General features: G+C 42.6%; 1 protein-coding gene and 1 long non-coding RNA gene across 8 annotated transcripts in view; one reads left to right on the top strand and one right to left on the bottom strand.

Annotated features, from left to right (window-relative positions):
- DPYD (dihydropyrimidine dehydrogenase) overlaps positions 1-26,578 on the top strand; it is a 680,031-nt gene that overhangs the window by 102,033 nt on the left and 551,420 nt on the right. The window lies entirely within an intron of this gene.
- Positions 194-6,802, bottom strand: LOC142830586 (uncharacterized). Its single transcript, XR_012905963.1, has 3 exons — positions 6,667-6,802; positions 3,532-3,593; positions 194-761 (listed from the first exon to the last, which is right to left on the bottom strand). It is a non-coding gene; the product is annotated as an uncharacterized LOC142830586 (long non-coding RNA).

Below are 26,578 nucleotides of genomic sequence, written 5' to 3'. Positions count from 1 at the left end.
TTATCCAAGGCAAGGTACTTACTCCATGTAACTAAAGGTATCAGATTTGCATCCATGTTCTAAAGTATCTTTTTATTCTTGAAAACTAATTTGGCCAATTTCAGAGGTAATATAAATGGTTATGGAAGTCTCTCTCTCTCTCTCTCTCTCTCTCTCTCACACACACACACACACACACACACACACCCAGAGTCTGCTTACAAACATATGCCTCCAATTCATTTAGTTAGTATTCATAATCCCTTTACATTTATGGATATTCAGATGAGCATGTTTTTATCTTTGTGTTGTGCACGGTGTCTGTGAACAACAGTTTAAATAACTGTAAGAGCATTCACACATGAAATGCAAGCCTAGCTGTTTTGAAAGCTTTTATTGCTTGCACAACAAATCCACTTCAGTTTGAATATTTTTCACTTATTATTGTTCCACATAACAATGAAGATTACTGAGATTGAAAGATAAAAGAAATTATTTTTTTCTTTCTTTAGTTTGTTCATTTTGGCTAGGTCTACACTATAGTCTTTTTTCAGAAAAAGCTATGCAAATTGCTCAGCTATGAGATATACAGGGCTCCCTGAAAGAGCACGTTTGCTCTTCTGCTTTCCCTGGACACAGTGGAGTTTTTCCTGGATACTGAAGGTATCCAGAAAAAATCCTGCAATCTAGACCTGCCGTTTGAGAGCAATGTGTGTGTAGTCATGTTTAGTCTTTCTTCTGTATAGCCAGTCTGTTTCCTTTATTTGTGTGGGTCGTTCACACTGCAACAGAAGAGAGAAAACAATAATAAACATAGAAAAGATATTGGGGGGCAGGTGAAGCATGTGAAACTACTTTTAAACACTTCCTTTTAAACAGACTAGATTTCAAGAAAAGGGTCTGTTTCTAACTACATGTGTAACATTTCATGGTTACAGTGGCAGCATTTTTGGCATGTGGCTCAACAAAGTTTACTTTATATTCTGCTACCTGCTTTCTTTGACGGCCAAAATTCTAGGGCCAATAGAATGGCAAAATTTCAATGTTTGTTTTCCTGATAGTAGGGGCAGTTTTGTAGGAGTATGTAGGAGTATATTTAAGATTTTCTTAAAAGCACCAAAATGGTTTAAGACCTATCAGAAACTTCCTTTTCAGTTATTTCATCACTTAGGGTGCATTTACACTGCAGGGCTTAACTCAAAATAAGCTAAGCAAATTGAGCTATGTCAATTGCGTATCTTATTTTGAAATACAGGCAGTCCCCGGGTTACGTACAAGATAGGGACTGTAGGTTTGTTCTTAAGTTGAATCTGTATGTAAGTCGGAACTGGCGTCCAGATTCAGCCGCTGCTGAAACTGACCGCCAGTTCTGACTTACATACAGAATCAACTTAAGAACCCCAAGCGTCCCCAACTCAGCTGCTGCTGAAACTGATCAGCAGCTGATTCCAGGAAGCCCGGGGCAGAGCAACTCTGCCTCGGGCTTCCTGTAGTCAGCGCTGGTCAGTTTCAGCAGCGGCTAAATCAGGACGCCTGGGGCAGAGCAGCTGGGGTGCTGCTGGGTTGCTCCAGTAGCGCCGCTCCTCGGCTTTTATTCAAAGTAGGAATAAGATCCTCCGGAAAAGGGCTTTTTTTCCGGAGGATCGGGGCCAGTGTAGATGTTCTTTTCCAGCTTTTCTAAAAGCCGTAAAAAAGCGGCGGACATTTTTATTTAAATGCCGCGGGGGATATTTAAATCCCCCCGCGCATTTCCCTATTACGATTTCAAAAATTACCATGCCCCTTCTGGAAAAGGGGCCAATGTAGACGAGCCCTTAGTGAACAGTCCAAAATGCCTTTTGTTCCACTGAGATCTGTAACATACATAATGTTGTATTTCAGTCCTCTTTTTCATTTTATGAGCAACTTTCATTAAGATTAATTTTCTTATGCTGTTAAAAAGTTAAATAAAGCACTTCTAACTTGCATTAGCAAGTTCTTCTTTGAGTCATGTCCCTGTGGGTGCTCTCCACTGTTGATATTGGGTTGTTCTGGCACTGCAGATTGGAATTTTTCACAGCAGTAGCCATTTGGGTCACGCAAGCATGATAGGTGCCTCATGGCATTTGCGCCTTTGCACTTTGTGTGTGCAGCCCAACTCTCCTTAGTTTCTTCGCTACTGCCCTTGGTCACTTTTTTTGTAACAAAAACGGTGCCGGTACTCTGGGGCAAACTTGCTGAGCAAAAAAAGACTGTGCTATGGGCCAAAATACGTCACAGCCCCTTTAAGAGCCAAAGCGCCAGGCTGGAATCCGGAAAAAAAACCACTGCGCATTCCAAGCACCCTTCCATCAGGAGCCAAGCCTCCCCAGGAAAACAGGTGCCAGTACATGCAGGGGAAATCCCATTCCTTTTCTGTGGGCTGGAAAACAGATGACGGTACGCCATTCCAGGCCATATCATCACAAAAAAAGCACTGGAAAAATAATTTTTAAAAAGAGACAGAGAAGAGAGATGATAAACGGGGAACAGGCCCAGACTGCAGCCTCTCCTCACAAATGCTTGTTTCACATTATACTTTGTAAATAGGTTTACAAAGGAAGGCAGGAAGGCAGGCTACAACCACTTGTGTTTAGAACTCAAACACTACTTCTGATGCCGTGCCTGGTCCTCCCGGATTTAAAGTGCAACACTTGTCGCGATCCAGTGCTGGCCTCTGATGGTCATTCAGGGAGCATCCACTGCCTTGGCACTCTTGTTACACCTAGTATACATTAGGGATGTACACCCCACTCTCCCACCATAGATACTACATGCTGTATCAAAGATAGAGAAGTTTCCCTTGTGCTAGTCACCAGCAGAGGGGTTTTGATCAGGGTCGCTCTAGACTGAGGGCCCAAAAGACAAAGGCCCCTAACAGCTGTTTTTTGACCCAATATTCCTCAAAGCATCAGTTTTGAGATTCTAGTGAAGGGTCTGCCCGACCTCTCCCACATACTAGTGCCTTACGATGATGCGAGAATATACCACCGATTGCACCTATTCTATCATCAATGGGCTTCAATTGCAACTGACCAATGGGTCCTCGAAATAGTAAGGTCAGGATATGCTATCCCTCTCATCTCCCTCCCTCCAACCTCCCCACCTTCCCCATCCCTTTTCAGGGACCCCTCTCACGAAGAGCTTTGAATGCAGGAAGTAAACCACCTGCTCCTCATAGGAGACATTGAGAGAGTGCCCGGCCATACAGAGGCAGGGGCTTTTACTCCAATTGCTTCCTTACGGAGAGGAGGATGGGAGATTCGTCCTTGACATCTGCTAACTCAACAAATTCTTACACAAGCAGTGGTTCAAAATGATTACCCTTGCATCGATTATTACAGCATTGGACAAGGAAGACTGGTGTGCAGTCCTCGACCTCCAGGTCTACTTCTACACAACCATACATCCATCGCACAGATGGTTCTTCCAATTCACAATAGCCTCCAAACACTTTCAATACAGAGTCCTTCCAATCAGTCTATCCTGGGCTCCCAGAGTCTTTTCAAAGACTCTCACAGTCATTGCACTTACCTGCAATGCCAAGAAGTTATGGTTTTTCCATGCCTGGACAATTGCCTTATGTGAGGTCCCTCCTGGGAAGAGACACGCAACATGGTGTTAGTCACCAAGAGGCTCTTGACTCTCTAGGACTCCTCATAAATGAGCAAAAATCTATTCTCCAACCAACCCAAGTTCTGGATTTTATAGGTGCTCCACAACCGCTTGGGCCTACTTGCCAGACCAACGTTTCCAAGCCATACAGAACTTGACCTCCATTGTTGCAGCCAGCCCTATTATATCAGTGCTCATTTGTCTGCAGCTTATGGGTCACGTGACATATGTTATCTGGCATGCATGTCTACCATTCTGATTCCTGCAACAGTGGCTTTTGTCAGTTCTCTCTCAGACCAGATTCTGACCCAGGCTAACAGCCTGAGGACCTCAAACAGCGTGGGACCAAAAAAAACCACCAAAAAGTGAATCTCCTCTTTACCTCAGGGGGCTATGTCACTGAAACGGCCATCTCCGTTAAGGCTGGTGCCGAGAACAGCAGCACCTCATCTCAGCATGTATGATGCTCCAGGCATCTCGAGAACTGCCAGTGCAGCTAACAAAGAGACATGCACTAAACCACGTTCTGAGGCATCAGGCTTCAAGTTTCCTGCCTCATCAGCTGCAGCAGCACCCAGAACTGACACAATTTTGCTGGCAAAGTATAAGAGTGTGGCACCTACCGTATTACTGGGCCCCTCTGCCACAGAGACACCTAATGCTGTGCTAGTCAGCTTGCACTGAGGTATGATTCAGCACCTCAAATAGCATCTGTGCTTCCCAATACAACACCGTTAACACCAGCTGAGCACTGCACTCAGCACAGAGACTTGTTAGTCTCATTTATTTTCAGCTCACCAATTTTAGACCTGCTATGTTAACATCTCAGAAATCACTTTCTCAAGAAAGATTTTCATCCAAATCTAAAGATGAATTTTCAACAGGTTTTTCTCCAGAAAATTCTCCTTACACAGATCGGACTATTTACCCTTCCAGTTCTTGTCATACATTTGGGAATATGCTTCCATATTATGGCAATCCTTGGGTGCTCTCCACCCATGCCATACCCACATTGGCAATATTGGGACAAATGGCAATCTTATAAAAAACACCAACATGGCTGGAAACGACACCGTGCAATATTCCCCCTCTAAACAAACACACAAAGGGGATCCACCCATCTAGAGGAGGGTGCCTCCCTAGATCTAAATGAACCTATCCAATGGAGGGAGAGTCTGTGCCTCTAGCGCCAACTACCTCAGATGATGTTGCACATTTCCAAGACCTTTTCAAATGCGTAGCTGCTGAATTAAACATTACTCTGTAGGAGGTTGTTGAGAATCAGCATGAACTACCTGACATATTGCACTTGGTAACATCATCTAAAATAGCACTGCCAATTAATTCAGCAATAATGGAACTGGCAACCTCTGGCATCAATCTCTTCTGCTAAGAGAACAGATAAGAAGTATTACATTCCACCCAAAGGATCAGAATTTCTCTTTACTCACCCAGTACCTAACTCCCTCATGCTGCAGGCTGCACAACAGAAAACCAAGCAACAACAACTTTGGTCCACTCCATTGGACTGTGATAGCAAAAGAGTTGACTCATTCGGACACAAATATACACGTCTTCTACTTAGAATTTTGCATTTCTAACTATGTGGCTTTATTAAGCAAGTATGACTACAGAAATTACTAAGCTTAATGACTTTATCCCAGATATTCCCGAGGCTAAAAGACAGCAGTATAAAAGCATCAGAGGTTCACACGATTGCCAGAACAGTACTGCAACTGCATTAGATGCTGCTGACATAGTTGCGTGATCCCACAGCTCCAGCAGTAGTCATGAGAAAGGCTTCATGGTTTGACTTCACTTCGTTCCCCAGAGAGATCCAATCTACACTAGTAGCTCTTCCTTTCAATGGTCAGAAGTTGTTTGTAGCTAACACCAATGAAATTCACTTCGTTCCTTAGGAATCTACAACCAGGCACGTAGGAGAAGACAATAAAGGTATCAGACCTACCCAAGACCTCGATACCCACCAAATACTCAACATTAAAGCAGACAAGACCAACACCAACAGAACAGACGCAGTGGCAGAATTCAATGACAATGCCTTTCCTTTACCTACTCTCAACATTCGGAGCAGTCCAATAAGCAAATTTGAACATCAGGTCGAGGGTTGTGAGAGCTTCTCACCTATTCCAATGCCATCATCTCAAGCAAACTTGTTCCATCATTAACTGTCACCCCTTTTTAACAACTAGCAAGGAATAACCTCTGACAGATAATTGAGAGAGGCTATCTTACTCCTTTTATATCTCTACCTCCTTTCCACCCCCTTTCCCAGTCCCTATTCAGGAACCACTCTCATGAGATTCTACTTCAACAACACCTCATGTACGTAGGTGTGATTGAACCAGCCCCAACACAATTTAGGGGCAAAGGGTTTTACTTCCATTACTTCCTGACGGAAAAAAGATCAGGAGGTTGGAGACACATCTTAGATCTCTGGTCACTCAACAAATTCATTCAGAAACAAAAATTCATGATGGTAATGCTTGCCACTATATTACCGGCATTGGAACAGGACATTTGGTTCTTGTCCCTCAACCTGCAAGATGCATACTTTCACATTTCCATCCACCCATCTCACAGACATTTTGTTTTGTTGTAGAGTCTCAACACTACAAATACAAGGTGCTTCCATTTGGACTCTCTACAGTCCTGAAAGTCTTTTCTGGCAGTTGTCAAAGCATATTTGAGAAAGCAAAGCATCATCATATTTCCTTTCCTGGATGACTGGCTTCTCAAGATGTGCTCACACAACAATTCCTGCCGTTCACTGTCAATCACAAGACACATATTCCAACACCTCGGCCTGTAAGTGAACAAAGCCAAATCAACACTCTCTTCCACACAAGAAATACAATTTATAAGAGCATGTCTTGACTCAGCAAGGGCCACCACATCCCTCCGTACAGAGGGTTTCCAAAAATTGTGGCCTCAGTAAATACCTTACGATCTAGCCCCCACATAAGAGCACTCAAATGCCTTTGGCTGTTGGAGCACATGGCAGCATGAAATTTTGTTATCAACAACGGTTACCTTCACATGAGATGATTACAGGGCTGGCTGGGACAGGTTTACAGACCCAAAATCCCAAAATCCAAAATCCTAGTCCTCCCAATGACAGTAAAGAAATCCCTACAGTGGTGGTTGAACCCAAGAACCTTTGTTCCAGAGTTTTCTTCCACCCACCAGAACCGTCCATCTCCATCACAAAAGATACGTCTCATGTGGTGCCCACCTATGACATCACACATCCCTGTAGTGACAAGAACCTACATATAAATGTCCTGGAACTCCGTGCAGTCAGGAATGCATGTGCCAGATTCCTCCCATGCATTGCCAACAGTTATGTCAGACTGTACATAGACAATGTCGCATCAATGTTTTATATAAATTGTCAGGGGAGAGCCCAATCTCTAGCACTTTGTACAGAGGCCTGAAATACAACACTTTCTGGGCACCCTGAACACAATGGCAGGCACATTCAGCAGAGCCCTCCCCACCGAACATGAGTGTTAAATGAGTCCGCACATATTGGTCCCCGTGGGTGCTCCACAACCCTCTCTTTCTTCCCTCTACTTTGGGATTCTGGCCTTCTCATAAGCATTGTTCTGAGGTAGAGAAGGAACTGAGGAGCAGTGGGGAGGTCTCACGCTGTGATGCCTGTCACCAAGGAGCGCACAGCTACAGGTGTGCACATGTGCGGCCACAGGGACACTGCTCTGAAATCTCCGTTCTAGGGCTCAGTAGCGGCACACCAACCTAATGTGGAGCACCCACGGGAAAACGAATGTTGAAGAATGTCAGTTACTATTGAGATGAGTAATCACCTCTTTATCATGTGGAGTGCCCCGCTATACTATGCTTTCTCCCCATTCCCCCCACATTCTGAGGATTCTACACAAGATCATGACGAATGGGCCCAAGTCATTCTGATAGCTCCCTCTTCGTCCAGACAGACATGGTTTCCATATCTCTATCAGATGTCTCTTCTGCCTCCCTACCCTCTTCTAGACTGGCAGGACCTAGTCTCGCAGAACGGGGGTGCCTTCCTGCACCCCCCGCCGCAAACCTTACATCTCATGGCATGGTTCCTCTCTGATTCAGTGACTCCAAAAGGCTCTACTCTGGTCAGGTGAAAAACATCCGGTTAGACAGTGGTCAGTAAATTACATGTAAATGGAAATGCTTCGCAGCTTGGTATATAAATGAGCAAATTGATCCTTGTGCCATGCCACTTCATATAATTCTCGATTATATCCTCCACTAGAAACATGAAGGTCTGTCTGTATCCTCTCTCAGTGTACACCTGGCTGCACTGACTGCTTTTCACCACCAAATAGAGGGGTTCTCCGTCTGTACAAATGCTACCATGAGAAGGTTCCCTAAGGGTCTTCACAACCTTAGCCTCCATGCAGGTCACCACCTTTGGAATGGGACTTGGAGTTAGTGCTGGACACACTTACTTGGCCCCCATTTGAGCCTTTGGTGACATGTTCTCTCCTTTTGTTGTTGGTGAAAGTGGAATTCTTACTCGCAATTACATCAGTGTGTAGAATTGGTGAACTCACCGCCCTCAGAACAGAGTTCTGCCGTATACACAGTTCATGAAGGACAAAGTAATACTACATTCATACCCTTTGTTTCTATCAAAGGTGTGCACAGATTTCCACATCAACAAATCTATTCTTTCCTACTTTTCATCCTATGCCTCATGCATCACGCCAAGATGCTGTCTTGCACACCCTCGATGTCCTCAGAGCCCTCTCATTTTACATCGACAGGACTCTGGCCTTCCACAATTCATAACATTTGTTCGTGTCCATTGCTGGCAAGCTGGGGAGGGCTAGCCTCCCACTAGTTCAAATTAAGTGGCTACACAGCCCTTAATTCGAACTAGTTAATTCGAACTAGGCATTAGTCCTCGTGGAATGAGGTTTACCTAGTTCGAATTAAGTGTACCGCTGGTTCGAATTAAGTTCGAACTAGCGGTTTGCATGTGTAGCGCCTATCAAAGTTAATTTGAACTAACGTCTGTTAGTTCGAATTAACTTTGTAGTGTAGACATACCCTGTGAAACAAGACACTCTCAGCTCCACTCAGAGCTCATTCTACCCGAGCTGTCTCAGTGTCTTCAGACTTTCTCTGAGGTGTACCCCTTAAGAACATTTGCCATGCAGCTACATGGTCATCTGAGCACACTTTTATAAGACACTATGCAATTGCTCTTCAACTAAATACAGGCTGCTCAGTAGCCACTGTGGTGCTTTCAACTGCCAATAAATGATGACTCTGAAACCCACCTACCATCTTACTCGATTATTGCTTCACAGTCACCAACAGTGGAGCACGTACGGGGACGTCACTTGAAGAAGAAAGGAAAGTTACTCATCTTGTGCAGTGACGACCGTTCTTTTAGATGTGTGGGTCAAAGACTACCCACACATCTCGCTCCACTGCCCAACCTCCTCTCCTCTTCTTCAGAATATTTGTCTTTAGGTACTTGGGCATAGATGAGGAACTGAGGAGAGTTGGGCTGCATGCACAAAGTGCAGAGGAGGTGCCTATCGTGCATGCACGGCGCAACTGCCTACTGCTGTGAAAACCTCCAATCTGTGGTGCTGGGGTGACTTGACACCAATAGTGGAGCACCCACTGGGACACACATCTTGAATAACTGTTGTTACTTCCCTTTTCACTTGATTATACTTGAATAACTTCATATAAGACAGAGGTAAGTCAGTCAGAAGTGAATAGACTATATATATGGATGAACATTGTGTATACGAACATGTATTGTTCTAGGGCACCACAATTTTCAGAAGTGCCACAAAGCCACATGTTCTTGAATAGTTAGTTTTCTGATCACTGATAAACCTGAGAGATGTGTAAACTGACAAGTAGAAAGTTCTGTGTTTGACAATACTTGTACATACCATATATTCCAACAATTGTTTCTGATGGGAGTGTCCTAAGAACGTGCTGCATAGCAGTGGTGTAGCTAGGAGGTGAATGGACAATGATGGAAGGTGGGAAGAAAGGGATGGAAGGCCCTAGGGGATGGGAAGGATTGGGGGCAGGAAAGATTGGATATGCAGGAAGGATTTGGTGCCCTGTGGAGGTGGAAGATCAGCAGGAGTGGTCCAGTGCAATGGGGGTGGGGCAAAAAGAGGAGGGGGCATGGGAGGGATCTGATGCCTTAGGAAGAGGAGGCAAGAGGGATGGGATGGGGTAATTCCCATCCCTAACCCCTGTTGCTGCTCAGCAGGTGTCTAGGGCACACAGACTGCAGGGCACACCATGGAATAGAATGGGGCCGCATGTGGGCTTGAGCTCCACCCAACCCTGCCAACCCCAGCTCAGTGTCTTCCAGCCTGGCCACATCACTCTCCTGTGTTGCTGTACAAGTTTCTGATCCCAGTGTTAGCTCCACCCTGACCTGCCCCCATGAGGCACATGTGCAGCTGGGGCTGGAGACCAGGGCAGAAGAGCAATGCAGCCAGGTGGAGATACATCTGGCTGGGGTCAGGAGTTACAGCCTGTGAATCTGAGAGGTCTCTGGCCCTGATTTGGATAGGTCTGGCTACTAAGTATAAGGCTAAATTTTACAGGTATTTCTAGTACAAGTTATGGACAGGTCATGGCAGTAAATAAAAATCCATAGCCTGTGACCTATCCACAACTTGGACTATATACCTCTGACTAAAACATGGCCAGAGGGCCCCAAATGCTCAGGAGGGGGGCTGAGCAGCCCCAAAGCCCCATTGGTGCTGGAGGGCGTAGTCAGAGGCCATATTGCCCAGGAATCCACTGGTGGTGGGTCTGGGAGGAGTGGCTCCCTGCTTGGCTCCACACAAGTCCATGGGAGAAGCCAGCATTTCCCTGCAGCTCCTAGGTATAGGGAAGGCTGGGGAGAGGTATGGGGGGGGGGGGAAGAAGGCTCCTCTGTGTGCTACCCCCAGCACAAGCTTTGCCTCTGCAGCTCCCCCTGACCAGGAACCACAGCTAATGAGAGGTGTGGGGGGCAGTGCACAGAGGAACCCTCTTGGCCTTCTCTCTCCTGTGAGCTGCTGGGCCAATGCCAGACACTTCCATGGACCATCCCCTTTGAGGTAAGCTGCATCCCACATTTCAACCCACAGCCCCATCCCTGCGCCCTCTCTCATACCCAAACTGCACCAACATAAGATGGCGCACTCAGGCAACTGTGGAGTCAGCTACTGCGGCTGCTGCAGAAGCCACCAAAAGCCATGGGATCCATGGCTTCCATGACTGACACTCAGCCGTGTACAATTATCATAATGCATCTTTGTGGGCCACATCAATGCAAAAACTATTGACATCTATGGACGTAAAATCAGGCCCTGAAAGAAGAAAGATATATTCTGTCAAAGCTAATGCATATTTCTGAGTGAATGATACAACACATTCCCTCAAATACATGTGTGATTGCATCTTTGAGAAAAGTCTATTGAGAAGGGATTATACAGAGAGACCCAAATTGTGTAGTCATGGTAAAATCAACCAATTGATAAATCTTGTTAGGTAGGCAGGTAGATGACCTAAGTTTAGTGGGAAGTCTGCTCACATTTACTTTGATTTCCCAGAGCATCACTGCTGCTCTACCAGATAAGAGCCAGAAATGAACATTTCTCATCAGTGGCCCAGTTTTGAGCAAGACCTCCCATTTTTTTTCTCTTCAGTGGAAAAAAACCACTTAGTTTAACATAGTTTTAAATGCAATACCAGTAAGTCAAGTGATTCTTTCTGTGTCTTCTGCATGTTTCCCATGGTACTATACTAGTTCTCCAATGTACACAAAAGTTTCCAATTGTTTTTGTTCTTTTTCTCCAAATTGGATTTTTACTTCTAGTCACTATATTTTTTGTTTTCTCTGTACTGACCTTCAATCCAAATTTTCTGCTTTCCTTCTCTATTTTGTCAGTTCTCTGTAAATCCATCTTGGTCAGTGCTTAGAGGTCAATATAATCTATGAATCTTAAGTTTATTTATTTTCTTTACACATAACATGACTTCCTGTTTCATCTCTCAGTGCTATAGTAATTATGGATTCTAATACCAAGTAGAACAAATCTGTCAAGAACATGCTCCTTTGTCTTCTATGATCATTGTGAACCATTCTTTTAGTTTCTTGTGTGCTCTCACCACCCTTGTCAACTTGCTGTAGGTGTTTTCTAAAAGCTGATCAGTTTCTCAAGATTGCTATACTTTCCTGAGGCTTACCATAACCTGTTCTGCCAGATGCTATTAAAAAAGCCTGTTTGAAATCTGTAAAGTAGTAGTAGATTCAGCTGAGTTCCATGAATTTGTCCAGTATCTGTCTTATCACAAATAGCTGATGTATTGTATTTTGTCCTAATTCAAATCTGTTCCTTTGCAAATGCCACTCTATATAGCTCTTCATTCTCTTCTAAAGCATTTTGGTGAATGCTTTTTTTTCTGGCATGCCCTAAGCTGATTCATCTGTAGTTTTCCTTATCTCCTTTAAGAAAAAATAAACCAGCACTATTATCACTTTAACCCATTTGCTCAGCATTTGCTCTTGTTTATAAATCTTGTTAAATAACTTGTGGATCACCTTTACTGTGTGTTTCCAGCAGCTTTGCAGTTATGTTGTCACTTCGCTTTTTCTTTTAAAACTTTATCTTGAGATCTTTACTACTTAGAACTCTGCTATCTATTCTCTCATTTGTTCGAGGAAGCTTTTCCAGACTGTTTTATTTATTGTTCCCTGCATATTATACAGCTTTCTGGACTGTTTTTCTATCACTTATTCTTTGGTTGTTCATCCTCAATTTGTTCAGTGTTCAGTTCATCCCTCCCATCTTTTACTGCCAACATCTTCAATTCCTATGTCCCACTTAGTCACCTTATCTTGTGACAAACCCCCCATGTAGCATATCTCTATATATTCTTCCTCACCTTTTACATTGTTTGCTTGTCCAGTTGTTTCTGTCAGTCTTCACATTTAATTTGATCACTCTGATTCCTACACTAAGGCTGGATAGGCACTGTGACTCACTGACCTACAAGTTTTCTTTGGTTCTAAGTCCAACTATTTGCACTAGAGAAACTGACTAAATAGAGGCTCATTCATAACACCAATTGACACATGTAATAGGGTCCATGTTTGTATTAGTTCCAGTCTGTAACAAGGACTCTGCAATCTGTGCAGAGCTGGTAAGTGCTTTTTGGAGCTGTATGATGACACAACATGTAGAGCAGTCTCCTGGTCTCCCCCAGTGTGGTAACATTCACATGGGCACCATTTTTAATGAGCAAACTAATCTCCTCTTTAGATGGTTTGCATAATAGACTCCAGCATTTCTTGCTCACTATATCCAATCAGCTTTGTATTGACCAGTGTGGTTGCAATGTTTTCCAGTCTTTGAGAGAAAGAGGTCTAGATCTAAAGCAAGGTCTCCATTGTGATCCCATTTATTGAGCTTCCCAGATAGCTTTGAATTCACTCAGGAAGATACAGGAAAACTACAACTTCACTCTTGACTTTAATAGCTTTATTCAAAAGATATTCAGTCTTGGATTTGAATATTTTGCATGACAGCTGAACACTCATATTGCTGAAGTGTTCTTTCTGCAAGTCATCCCAATAACTAGCAATTATTTCAGCACAATAGTTCATTAAAGCACTAGTATTCAGGTCCTCTGCAATCTGATAGAAACAAACGCAATTCCTGATGTTATCTGCTGATGTGACTCCTTTTTTCACACCTTTTCCTGAGGAGTTGTAACTGAAACGGATTAGCTAACTTAATCAGCTTTGTCAAGAATACATCATCTTCTCTCAGTTCGAGCTCATGTGTAGATCCAGCACAGTATTGCTATGGTCACCTCAGGGCCAACATCTGACAGCTCCAAGTCCTCAATTGAAACAATGCTAGCTAGACTCTGTCTCACTATGGGCTGTGAGCACTGATACATTTGCCCCCAACCTTTATCTTCAGATTACTAGACTGCTCTTGCTTATATTGTTTAGCTACAATGGTGAGAAGTCAACAGGTGACTGCAGCCAGCAGAGTATGTTGTCTCTCTGTATCATCTAGTTTCTTCTTCAGGTTTTGTCATTCATGGCAAAGAAGCACAGGTACTTTTCCACCTTTGCAACTTCTCTTCCATCATCATGCATCCAACTTCCTGTGTGTCTTACGAGAACCAACCCCCATCTCCTGCACCCTCTTAGTCAAGTGCTCTCACAAGAACAGAATGGCTGTGTCTAGACTGGCCAGTTTTTCCAGAAAATCAGCCGCTTTTCCGGAAAAACTTGCCAGCTGTCTACACTGGCTGCTTGAATTTCCGCAAAAGCACTGACTTCCTACTGTAAGAAATCAGTGCTTCTCGCGGAAATACTATGCTGCTCCCGTTCGGGCAAAAGTCCCTTTTGCAGAAAACTTTTGCACAAAAGGGCCAGTGTAGACAGCTGAGATTTGTTTTCCGCAAAAAAGCCCCGATCGCGAAAATGGCGATTGGGGCTTTTTTGTGTAAAAGCGCGTCTAGATTGGCACGGACGCTTTTCTGCAAAAAGTGCTTTTGTGGAAAAGCGTCCATGCCAATCTAGATACTCTTTTCTGCAAATGCTTTTAACGGAAAACTTTTCTGTTAAAAGCATTTGCGGAAAATCATGCCAGTCTAGATGTAGCCAATATGTGATTCTGCTCCTTCCATCCCTAGTGGGGATGCTGATTTCCTTCTAGAATCAGACTAGTTTCTTCTTTTTGTCTTTGTAGACCAGCACTAGTTCAACTGCTTTTGTAATCCTATTTTTCACTGTTCAATATCTTGTCGGCATTCATTTCTTTTTTCACCAGCAACATGATGTTTATTTGTATTGTTTCCTGATATGTGTGTCTTTCAGTTTGTCCATATCATAAATACTAATTATTGATAATTTTTGGTTGTTCTCATGTTCAACCTCATTTATGCTAGGACTAATTCAAGATCCAAATGATCTGCACAACACCATTTAATTTTCATCTGTGATTCATTAGTACAAAGTGTATCATGGTCTTCATTTTCTGATCAAGTGATATCCAAGTCCACTTCCTCCACAGCTTTCTTTGTTGAAGTACCATGTTCATTTGCCTGAAGCTGTTACTTAGGCAGAAATGTAATAGTCTTTTTCCTCTCTTTCTTTAACTGAGTCCAAATCTGCATTTTATTGCAACCCAAGAATTCCATTCTGATCGCACTTTTGTAGTAAAATTTCCCATCACCGGTAACATATCTTGTCTTGCTCATACTTTCTGTAAATAGTTATACAATTTCTTGGGAGCTGCTGAGGCCAACAGATATTCTTGTACTATCGTTACTGCACTGGACATGATTATAAATTTCATCTTCAACGTAAAAGGAGATATTGAGTTAAATGCCATCAGAGCTTTGTTTTCCTTCATCTTTATCATTAATATGATTCCGAATTGGCATCCAGTGTCTTCTATTCCCAGAATCAGTATCCTGTGTTCATCACGGTAGAATTCTCCTGTGCCTTCCTATCTCATTTCAGATAGATTATATCTCAGGCATATCTTTTCTGTTTATGCATCATTATTGCAAGTGCACCAGCCTGATGTAGTGCTCTTATGTTCCATGTTCCAATAAATGTCTTATCCTTTCCATTCCGTTCATCATATACTTCTCTTTTCTTGACATTATAGGGTGCATTCGTTCTGATGTCATACTTGCCCTCCCTTGTTTTCCAAACAGTGAGCAGATCACCCAGTGATGTAGCAAGGGTGTTATGTGCCTGGGGGCAAATGCAAAATTTGCACCCCCCAATCATGTTGCCTTCCACATTGGTGAAGTCCAGCAGGAAGCTCTCCACAGGCTGCCCAATTACCTTGCTCTGCTCCTGAGTTGCCAACTCAGCCATGGGCTGCTGCCCCCATCACCTCCAGTTCTTCCTGCCCTCACTGCCAGGGCCCCAGCAGTCCCAGGAGCATTTGAAGAGACCCTATGCCCATGGTGGCCTGGAGCCACCTGCGGGGAAGGAGCAGAGCAGTTGAGTTGTAAAATTATTATGTGTTTTAAATCTGTAAGATGTTTTAAAAATCAGACAATATCTATAATACTAAAGACTAGAAACTTCTCCTAATTCTAGTTTGTATATAATTTTAGATCTAGATCACGGGTGGGCAAAAGGGCTTCCATGGGCTAGATCTGGCCTTCCAAACGGGTGGCTCTGACTCATGGCGGCCCTGCTGCTCCCCCGCCCCCAGGTCATAATTGGGACCGTGCGAAGTCTTCTCCTGTCCTGCCAGGAGCATGTGGCGCTTTGAACTGCTGCACACTGCTTGCAGAGCAGGAGGTAGAGTGGAAGAGGCTTTGTGTACTCTCCTGCCCCCAGGCCAATCATAGCCTGGGGGCAGTGGAGCTGCATGAAGCTTCCTTCACCCTGCCCCAGCCCTGCGAGGAGCCTGCCACACTTCAAAGTGCCACATGCTCCTTGCAGGGTGAGAGGAGGCTTCGTGCGCTCCCCAGCTCTCAGGCCCTGATTGGCCTGGGGGTGGGGGAGCATGCCAAGCCTCTTCCAGGGCATGGTTGCCAATCATGGTCTGGGGGTGGGGTAGCCCCGCTCTCCCCTTCCTGTTTAGGCCCCATCCCTTCTGGGGTGACCCCGGGCTACTTAAAATTTTTTTGAAGTGGCCCCTGGGCAAAAATTATTGCCCACCCCTGACCCAGATCATGAAGTAGATAATGATCTGCAGAGTTAACATTTTTCAGAGTATAATGATTGGTATTGTGAGAGTTTGATTTAATTTTAAGCACATTGAAGTGGTGGTATGATAACAATAACAACAAAATACTGTAAATAAAAACACCATTGCTGATATACTACCATATTTTAATATAACTGCAAAGCTTGAGTAAACTATAAAAGGAAATTAGTTTTTGGATCCATGTTTTACATGTGGAAAAACTAGTGGTTTAAATATTTGAATACACATTACTCCCATTTTGTTTGGTATTTTATTCTGTAATTTCTCAGAAACAATGATATAGAAGTACACACATTTTTTGTAAAGAACATTAAACTTATCCTAAATAGGGCTCAATTATATCTTAACATAGATCCATTTTAGAAGAAGCAAATACTTGTCCTTAGCAAAGCTTCTTTCTGTATTCTGGAAGAGTTAAGGAGTGTGCAAGAAACTTAAGAGCTTCATCAAAATTCCTGTTTATACTGTCCCCCACAGTCTTATCATCAGTGGCATGTGAAGGGGGCATGAGCCAGGGAGTGCTAGTGTGTCTTTGGTCATACAAATTAGAATAGTCATGAGCAGGGCTTGACAAACGGTGGAGAAAGCCACTCACCAGACCCGCACTGCGCATGTGCAAGAGCCGCATTGTGCATGTGCGCGCTGCTGGTAAATGGGGCGCACGGCTGAAATCTACTCGCCATGGGCGAGTAGATTCTATAGTTTGTCAAGCCTTGGTCATGAGGATTATTAGAAATGTAAATTAGCCTAATTTTTCATAAAAACTAAGGTTAACAGAAAAATAGTAAACAGAGGTTTGGGGGAAAAATCTATAATAAAGTCAATGGTAAAATTTGGAAGGCAAGAATTTTTTTTGCAGGATGGAATAGAAAATCATAGAAGGTCATGAGTTACTCCGTTTCATTCTCTCTATATGCAGGTTTTTATTTTTAATGTAAGCACTTCAATGTAGGGACCTAAACTGTTATATATCTTAAAATGCTCTAACAATGTTTTGGGCACTACATAAGTAATATTCAGTTGAGTAGTACTGCCATGTAAATTTTCTCTATCCAAAAGTAGAGAACATCTATGCCTCTATCAGTATCCCATGAGATCTTTCTGGTGGTTTGCATATGTTTGTTTACCTTATCAAGAAGGACAAAATGGTTTATGTCAGCAAGCAGTGAGGTACCAAGAGTGTGTAGAATGATCTAAATGTATATGTCAGGGATGGGAAACCTTGGGCCCAGGGGCCAGATATGATCTCCGGCTTGCCTGGATCTGGCTCCTGAGGCTTAGCTTCCCCCCCCCCTTTTCCCCCCCAGCACTGAGAATTTCCCAGAGAATGGAAAATTGGACAGGATGGAATGAAATTAATTATATAATGCATATTTTACATATGTGCCTTAATATTTTATAAGAAGAATGTAGATATGAAACTATACCTCTCTACTACCCCACTTTGCTCAGACTATAATCAACTATAATCTTCTATTCTATTCTTGATTCTATTCTTGCTATTGTCTTGACACCTGTTTGCCCAGGGACTAGTAGTAATCAATTTCCTTTTAATGTAGTCTAGAATCTGGGATACATTTGACAAGTGGTGTTACTCTAAAGGGTCTTGGTCTTGCTTTCTCCAGCAGATGATGGATTTCCTTATAGGTGTCTCTACAAGATTTGAATCAATAAAAATTCCCCAGAGACTAACATTCCCATCCTTCCCTGATATCTTGCCAGTGTTTAGTCTGAATTTCCCCAGAAGGAATTGTATACGACAATGAGCAATTACCTGCTAACATGATATTAATCATTGTTTCCATCCTCCTTCATCCTTCCATTTCTATCCATGAGCATTTTTATAATTTTAGCTATTGCTCAGATGCTGCCTGGATATTTGTTGACTTGGGAATGAAGCATTACTTCCTGCGGATTTATTAAGAATTGCTTTGTTTCCTCATCCTAAATATAACTATGCTTTCCCCCTTCATATGATTATGGCAACTCAAAGAGAAAAAATCAGAATTGTTTAAAATGTTTCAAGTTCTGCACCCCTAGTACAGTGGGCCCAAAAATTCACTGGCCACTTTTTAAAATCTTGATCTTGATAAATCAGATCCATTATTTGGATACTACTTTCAATTGGCGAACATGCTCTGTTTTTGTTATCACCTGTGTTGAAATGTTCTAAATGTTACTCACAAAACATTTCTGATAGTTAAGTGTATTCTGTTTCCTCCTTGAAATTAAAATATGAGGTCATACTTTCCATTGAATTTCCATTATTTAAAGACCTAAATTTGATTAGGATCATTTTATGTAACTTTTCCTCATAATAATTAATAATGTAGCATTTTAGAAATGGCACTGAACATGCTTGTGTAGCCAATTATATTTTGTATGGTATTTTATATACCCAGTATAGGAATTGCTAGAGGACTTTGAAGTACTTTGGAATTTTTTGTAGTACTATACCGAAGTGTATTACAAAACAAGGTGGAAGATATATACTATGTGTCACAGATTGTGGTGAAATTGTCTGGATCAAATTGTGAACTCCATGTTGTTTTGAGATCATCATTTTGTGATTGTAATCTTCACTGTGACCCTCACTCTGTAGTGGAACCTTAATGTTGGGTTGAGACATCTGGTGCTGAAAATCAAACTTATCTTTACAAGGTCAGTCTATTCTAGACAGTATGTATTCATGCTAGATTGTGAGATGCCTCAGAGAGGGGTAAGTGATTGAGCCATCAATGCTGAATGACTCTTCCATACTGAAACAATAGATTTATTGCTATGAGGGCTTTGAATGACTGTCAATAACCATTGCAAACCTGTGGGACACTGGACCACCTAAAAAACCCAACAGGAGTATGGGACTAAGTCAGAAATGAGACAGACTGTTGTAAAATGTGGCAACAAGGCAATTTCATCATCCTTGGCAAGCAGAACTTGCTAGAGAGTAAAGACAGGAGAGAGTGTATTACCTAATAAACTTTTGGTGTCCAGGAAATTTCTTTGCCAACCCTCTGTTGCTTTATTCCCATGTTTAACTATAAAACTAGGTCTCCTAGAGCAAAAAGGAATCTGGGATAGCATATCTAAACTACTGATGCTTCAGGAGGGCTGACACACTGATTTCAGGATCTAGGTGGGGAGACTGTAGGATACCACTGCCCAAGAAGAGTGTCAGACATGCAGGCTGAACCTGGAAGTTCAACTGAAGAGCCTTGTAGGAACAGTCATTATCCAAACACATTGGGTCTTTCAAGCACTTTTGAGTCAGAGATTGGCGAATATCACAACAGAATGGTATCTGTCCAGAAAACAGAGTTGGCTCAGTTCATGACAACATATATTTGCTAAAAGCATCCAAAATATAGAGTGGATCTACTGGTATTATTAGACCTTGTGTTGCATGTTTATATGTCACTTAGAGTGCTAGTTATTATAAGAATAAATTAGAGTACTTAATATTTGATTTGCAATTCCAAAAAACGATCAGCATAGCTTTGAAATAGGGGGAGCACATGGTTTCTAGCTGTAGTATAATTCACAGTGAGTATCTTGTCATTGTATTCCCACAGTGTTTATCTCCAGTCCTTTAGAAAGAGATTACACTGCCTTATATATAATTAAAATATAAATCAAGAAAACCATAAAGTGTGTTGTTTTGAGCTTGATTGTGAGATTGATCTTCGACAAAGTAGCCTACTTTATAACACCTTGACAGGAAATGTTGATGTTGAATTGCTTTCCAAGTTCATATGATTTTAGCTTATATAGGCTTATGTTGTTGAGCCCATGTTGTCCAAGATATAATATGTAATTTCTGATTTTTCTTTTGGGAATTTTAATTTACTTTGAGCTGGTGCGGTGAATCGGAGAATAAGCCTGACACCCTAGGGAATACCATAGTGAGGGAAATCAGGGGAGTTTAGAGTGTGTGTTATTTCCCTTGAACATTCCTTCAATCACCTGTCTAGAATAAACTGAAGTTCTGTAATTTTAACTGACCTAAGGTGATGTACAGTACATGATCAGGACTCATGGTTATAAATTTCTATTGAGTTTTGTAGAATATCATAGTGAAGTGCATCTTGCTTTACAGTCCAGATTTATAATTGCTTTGTATTGAAGAACTGAGCTGCCCTTATAGGATACTGACGATATCTTAATCTAAATACTAATTTTTATTAATTTAAAGATACTCAGTTCTTTAAAAATGTACATTTTATCTCATATTATTATTGACAATCATTACCGTTGTGATATATAGGAAAAACTAGATTACATATTGTGGGAGGGTGTGGAAGAAGCTGAAGGTTCTGGCTGCAGATGTAGGCTCCGGGGTGGAGCCAAATTGAGAGATTCAAGGTGCAAGAGGAGACTGTGGTTTGTCAGGGAGCTTAGGTTCAGGAGGGGTGAAGGGATGTGGGCTCTGGGGTGGGACCAGGAATGTGGGGTTTTAGGTACAGGAGTGGGCACAGGGCTGGGGCTGAGAAGCTTGGAGTGTGGGTATGGGGGTGAGGTCCGGGCATAGGGAATTGGGCTACAGGGTGTGTGTTCTGGGTGGGAGTTTGGATGTGAGTGGGAATTCCAGGCTGGAGCAGAGGGTAGGAGTATGGATGCAGGTTCCTACGGGTGGCACTTACTTCAGGCAGCTCAGGGGAAATGGCGACATGTCCCTTGGCACCAATGTAGAGCCATGACCTGGCGGAGCTGCATACTGCTCCCACCTGCATACACAACCCCTACAGCTCTCATCTAGGGTTGCCAGGTGTCCGGTTTTCACCTTGACAGTCCGGTATTTGTGGCCCCTACCTGGTAAAAAAAAAAACAGAAAATACCGAACATGTAAAATGTCCAGTATTTTCTGTTTTTCTCAGTTGGAAGGCCAGTGGGGACATTCTGGCGGGAGCAGGGGGATTTAAAGGCACAGTGACCTTTTTTTGCTCATCAACTTTGGCTCCCCGCCATGTTCGGGATTTTTTGTGAAAGTATCTGGCAACCATAAGCTGTGATTCCCAATAGGAACTGTGGAGCCAGTGCTTGGGACTGGAGCAGTGTGCGGAGCCCACTGACTGCTCCTACTGAAGGAAGTGGAGAGACATGACATCTGCTTCCTGGAAGCTGCACAGAGCTAGGTGGAGAGCCAGCCAGCTATGTACTAACCAGGCTTTTAATTGCCTAGTCAGCAATGCTGATTGCAGTCACCAGGGTGCCTTTTGTACTGGGTATTCCAGTTACAAACAGATACCTGACAATCCTTGAACTAACTTCTCTTGGTGAAAAAGTCTCAGAGGGGGAGCCATGTTAGTTTTAACTTTAAAAAAACAAAGTTATTCGCTAAGATGCCACAGGACTATTCATTGTTATCTCTTGGTGAGAGAGACAGACCACGTAGTTCAAAAGCTTGTCTCTTTCACCTGCAGAAGTTTGTCCAATGTAAAGATATTACCTCACCATCTTGCCTCTCTAATATCCTGGGACTGATATGATTACAACAACACTGTATATCAGTACTATTGTAATTAGTAATGAAATGCAATCCTTGTGATGTTGAAAGGTGGAAATGTGGCAGGTTTGGCAAACTGTAGAAGTATTTACTAAGGTCTCTTCAAAGTTTTCAAGCAAAAAATCAGCTTAGCTCACTAGACAATGACAAATTCTTATAAACATCAAGTTGTGATGGAATTTATTATTTCCTATGAGTATTAGAAGCACCAATATTTTAATTTTTGTTAAAAGTGCAGTCTAACTCTATTTTTATTTAAGTTCTGTATTATGTTTAAGGAACAGAAAACAGGAGTTTAGCAAGAACAGTACTATAGTCTTCAGCCTATGCTAAAAACAGTAAGCTCATCTAGTGATGGGACACTGTTTCATGGACATTTATTAAACATTTTATTCATTTCCATTCAGGAGTTTTAGGGTCATTTTTTTCACTCTTCAGTGGAGCCTGTGTCACATTTTTTTAAAAGGAGGCAGTGTGACTAGGAGTAAAAATACATAATGGTGAAATGGGATGCTTAAAAGCTGATGGGGGAATGTGTTCCTCTCATTTCCTGTGGTTTTACCTATTACAATGACATAATAAAATCATCAGGATCTTGTCCACGTATGATAAGCACATCACTGATGTGCATGTGTTATTATTTACATAGTATCTCAGAGTGGAAAAAGAAGGCCTTGTCTTGCAATTTCTGAGGTTGAGTAAGGGTCTTTTTCTGCTTTTTGAGCTCATGAGTCTTGATTTAAATGAAAAAAAAAAACCACATTGGATAGGAGTTAAAATTTTTGCTTTGTAGCAAACTTCAGGAGATCATGTCTGATCTTGGGAGCTAATGAAGGTTTTGAAAACCACTGTGGCAGACGGCTTATCACAAAGACTCCAAAGAAGACATACATTTGTGCAGTGTCATACCTTTCAGCAGCTGGATTGTTAGGTATGGAAATTGTTAGAGTAGAAAAAAAAAAACCTCACACTGTAGCCAGTTGAGAGCCCTCCATCTATCTCCCTTTATTGTTTTCTAAAATGAAGTTAGGCACTGTAAGTAATTCTATAGATTTGCTTTCAGATACAAATAATGACCAGGGATAAGAGATCTAGAGAACTAAAGCATTACATGCAATATGGACTGGCAGGAATTTAACTCCTTTAGTTACACAGCATACTTCTTTTGAAAACATTTATGGTACATTGTTCATAGTTGCTTTTCAACTATGTATTTCATTCTGCACACAACCTACTTATGGTTTTCTAGGTTTAAAAATATAATTTCATTATTTGGAGGTTTGACTGGTGTGAACCAATAGATTCTCATCAGAACAAGGGAGTTTGACAGACAATTGCAAAAGAGACTTGCTGGTCCTCTGACAAAGTCCAAAACCCTACAGTTCCAAATGTGTTCAAGCTATTGTTTGGTGGGCCAACATGATCCGATCACCACTGAAACATTATGGGGAGGTGAAGGATGCCCGAGAGACTGTAGGAATACTTATTAAAAGGATGTATAAGTATTTTACTTATTATCATCTACGCATAGTCTTTTCCCCTATGCTCTTTTACCTCTGAAGCAAGTCCACAATTCCCTAAGGGGGCAGGCCCTAGCATGTGCCCAACTCTTCCCAATCTCCAATCCTTTTTCTCAGGATGATTGCCACTCTTCCTGCTCCTCTCTGGATCCCCATTTTCCCCATTGATACTCCTTCAGCCTGCAACATTCTTGAGTGCTGCTGCTGCTTTTTTTCTGAAATAACTGTGTCTTGCTTATATAGACACCTTTCCCACTCCCATTATCCTTTGGAAGAACTATTTAGTTGGAATCAGGTGAAGCCCCACCAACCATGCCTCATGGCAGTTCACTAGGCAATTTGATAGGGAATCTGTATATAACTTTCTCCCCCCACTCACACAGTGTTCTGTCTTCCTTTAATGGTGACTATGGTTGATGAACATGCTACAGCTTTGGCTAAGAGGTCTGTGTATTTAGCTAACCACTTGAGCTAAATCCAGAACATCTGTAGTTAAATCTCTACTGCCACCAATGCACCTATGGTGTGATGTTAGATATTTCATAAAGCTTGTTATAACCCTCTTCTTTTAACATATCTGATATGTACAGTGGAGACCAGTTCTTTATAACAACTGTTTTTATAATGAATTTGTAAGCTGCTAGTTCTTCCTCTCCTTGACCCTCTTCAGTCCTTTATTTCACCCACACCATACAATAAATCATCCATCTACTTTGTGTCTTCCCCCACTCTCTTGTTTCTCTCTTGGATTTCTGTTGCAGTTAGTTGGCTTCATGTGGGTTCAGTGATCAACATAGTTCTTTTTGGTGGATTAGGGCATAGATGATTCTGGCAAAGAGAAAGGAACAAAATCCAAGGTACTGAAAGAAGTGCAAAATTTCAGAAAATTATACAAACTGTTTCGTTACATTCCATGGCTGTTTAAATTCATGTAATCTCTTTGAGGCAGGTATGTTGTCTCTGTACCTGTTTTGTAAAGTGTTTGGCACACTATTAGTACTATGCAGATCACTGCTGCTACTAATAGTCTGTTGGAAGATATATTTATGCATATATTTTAAGCAGTGGCAGTTTTCTCCATTCCTCTAGGGTGTTTTGACTTTTTGGTATGTTCCATCAACAGTTATTATTTTGTCATATAACTTTCCACAACTTAGATATAATTTGTTTATATGCCAAATGTAATTTTGATTACTCACAGATGTAGTATATTGGCTTGTGAATAAGAAGAGAAGATTTTGCTGAATTTGTCTTTTTATTTCTGTATTATGTCACTATATTCAGATTGTTTAAACTGCAAGCCTGGGTCCAACTATGCTCTTGGATATTTAGCTTTCATCTATATTAATCAGACACTCCTACGAAGACTTCTGAACTTATACCCTGTTTATTTGTCTTGAGGTATTAGGAAAAGTCAAAAAGGATTATTTAAATGAAATGTGCCACTTAAATCAACACTATTTAATTGAAAACAGGTTTAATGTCAGTCCTTCCGTAATCAAGTAGTTGACTGGGAAGCAAATTTGGCATAGAAATCTTAGCTAGAGCTGGTTAAAAATTACCAGAAAAGAACAGTGGTGGGCAATAATTTTGTGGAGTCATTTGAAATTGGCCAAACTGAGAGATCTTGCAAGGGAATGGAGTGTGCAAAGCCTCCTCCTTCCCGCCTGGTGCCTGGAGCAGAGAATCACAGGGTATGTCTACACAACAAAGTTAATTCGAACTAACAATCGTTAGTTCGAATTAACTTTCATAGGCGCTACACATGCAAACCGCTAGTTCGAACTTAATTCGAACTAGCAGAGCGCTTAATTTGAACTAGGTAAACCTCATTCTACGAGGACTAACGCCTAGTTCGAATTAAGTAGTTCGAATTAAGGGCTATGTAGCCACATAATTCGAACTAGTGGGAGGCTAGCCCTTCCCAGCTTGCCCTGGTGGCCACTCTGGGCCAAACCAGGGAAACTCTTCTGCCCCCCATCCGGCCCCAGAGCCCTTAAAGGGGCACGGTCTGGCTACGGTGCTCGTGCCAGGTGCAAGCCTGCCAGCACCTAGCCAGCAGATCCTGCACCTGGCACAGCATGAGCCAGCCAGCCACTGCCACCCAGCCCTCCGTCTCTTCCCGGGACTAGGCTGGCAGCTCCCAGGAGCCTGCCCTGAGCCGCAAGAGGCGGGCATCCGCCTGGTCTAGTGCAGAGATCGTGGACCTCATCCAGGTTTGAGGGGAGGCCTCCAACGTCCACAACCTCTGCACCAAACACAGGAAAGTGACCGTCTAGGTCAGGATAGCTGCCAGCCTGGCCACCAAAGGCCATATGCGAACCCAGGAGCAGGTTTGCATAAAAATCAAGGTGGTCCAGTGAGACCCCTGACCCTGAGCCCTGAGCTTAGAACATAAGAACGGCCGTACTGGGTCAGAACAAAGGTCCATCTAGCTCAGTAACCTGTCTGCCGACAGCGGCCATCACCGGCTACCCCGGAGGGGATAGACCGAAGACAATGACCAAGCCATTTGTCTCGTGCCATCCATCTCCAGCCTTCCACAAACAGAGGCCAGGGACACCGTTCCTAGCCCCTGGCTAATATCACTCCATGGACCCAACCTCCATGACTTTATCTAACTTCTCTTTAAACTCTGTTATAGTTCTAGTCTTCACAGCCTCCTGTGGCAAGGAGTTCCACAGGTTGACTATTTGCTTTGTGAAGAAGAACTTTCTTTTATTAGTTTGAAGCCTGCTACCCATTCATTTCATTTGGTGTCCTCTAGTCCTTATATTATGGGAACTAATGAAGAACTTTTCTTTATGCACCCTCTCCACACCACTCATGATTTTATAGACCTCTATCATATCCCCCCTTAGTCTCCTCTTCTCTAAGCTGAAAAGTCCCAGTCCCTTTAGCCTCTCTTCATATGGGACCTGTTCCAAACCCCTAATCATTTTAGTTGCCCTTTTCTGAACCCTTTCCAAAGCCAAAACATCTTTTTTTAGATGATGAGACCACATCTGTACACAGTACTGAAGATATGGCGTACCATAGCTTTATACTTCCCCTCCTCCTTCTTCCCCTGGCTTCCCCCTTCCAGCTCCCTCCTCCCAGGTTTCCCTCTCTCCTCTCCCATACTCTCTCTTCCCCTTTCCCACCTCCTTTTCCCAGTCTCCACAGAGGTT

The sequence above is a fragment of the Pelodiscus sinensis genome, chromosome 9 (assembly GCF_049634645.1).
Source record: "Pelodiscus sinensis isolate JC-2024 chromosome 9, ASM4963464v1, whole genome shotgun sequence".
Classification (NCBI taxonomy): Eukaryota; Metazoa; Chordata; order Testudines; family Trionychidae; genus Pelodiscus; species Pelodiscus sinensis.
The sequence above is the reverse complement of the archived record's forward strand: the minus strand, read 5'-3'. Positions and strand labels throughout refer to the sequence as shown.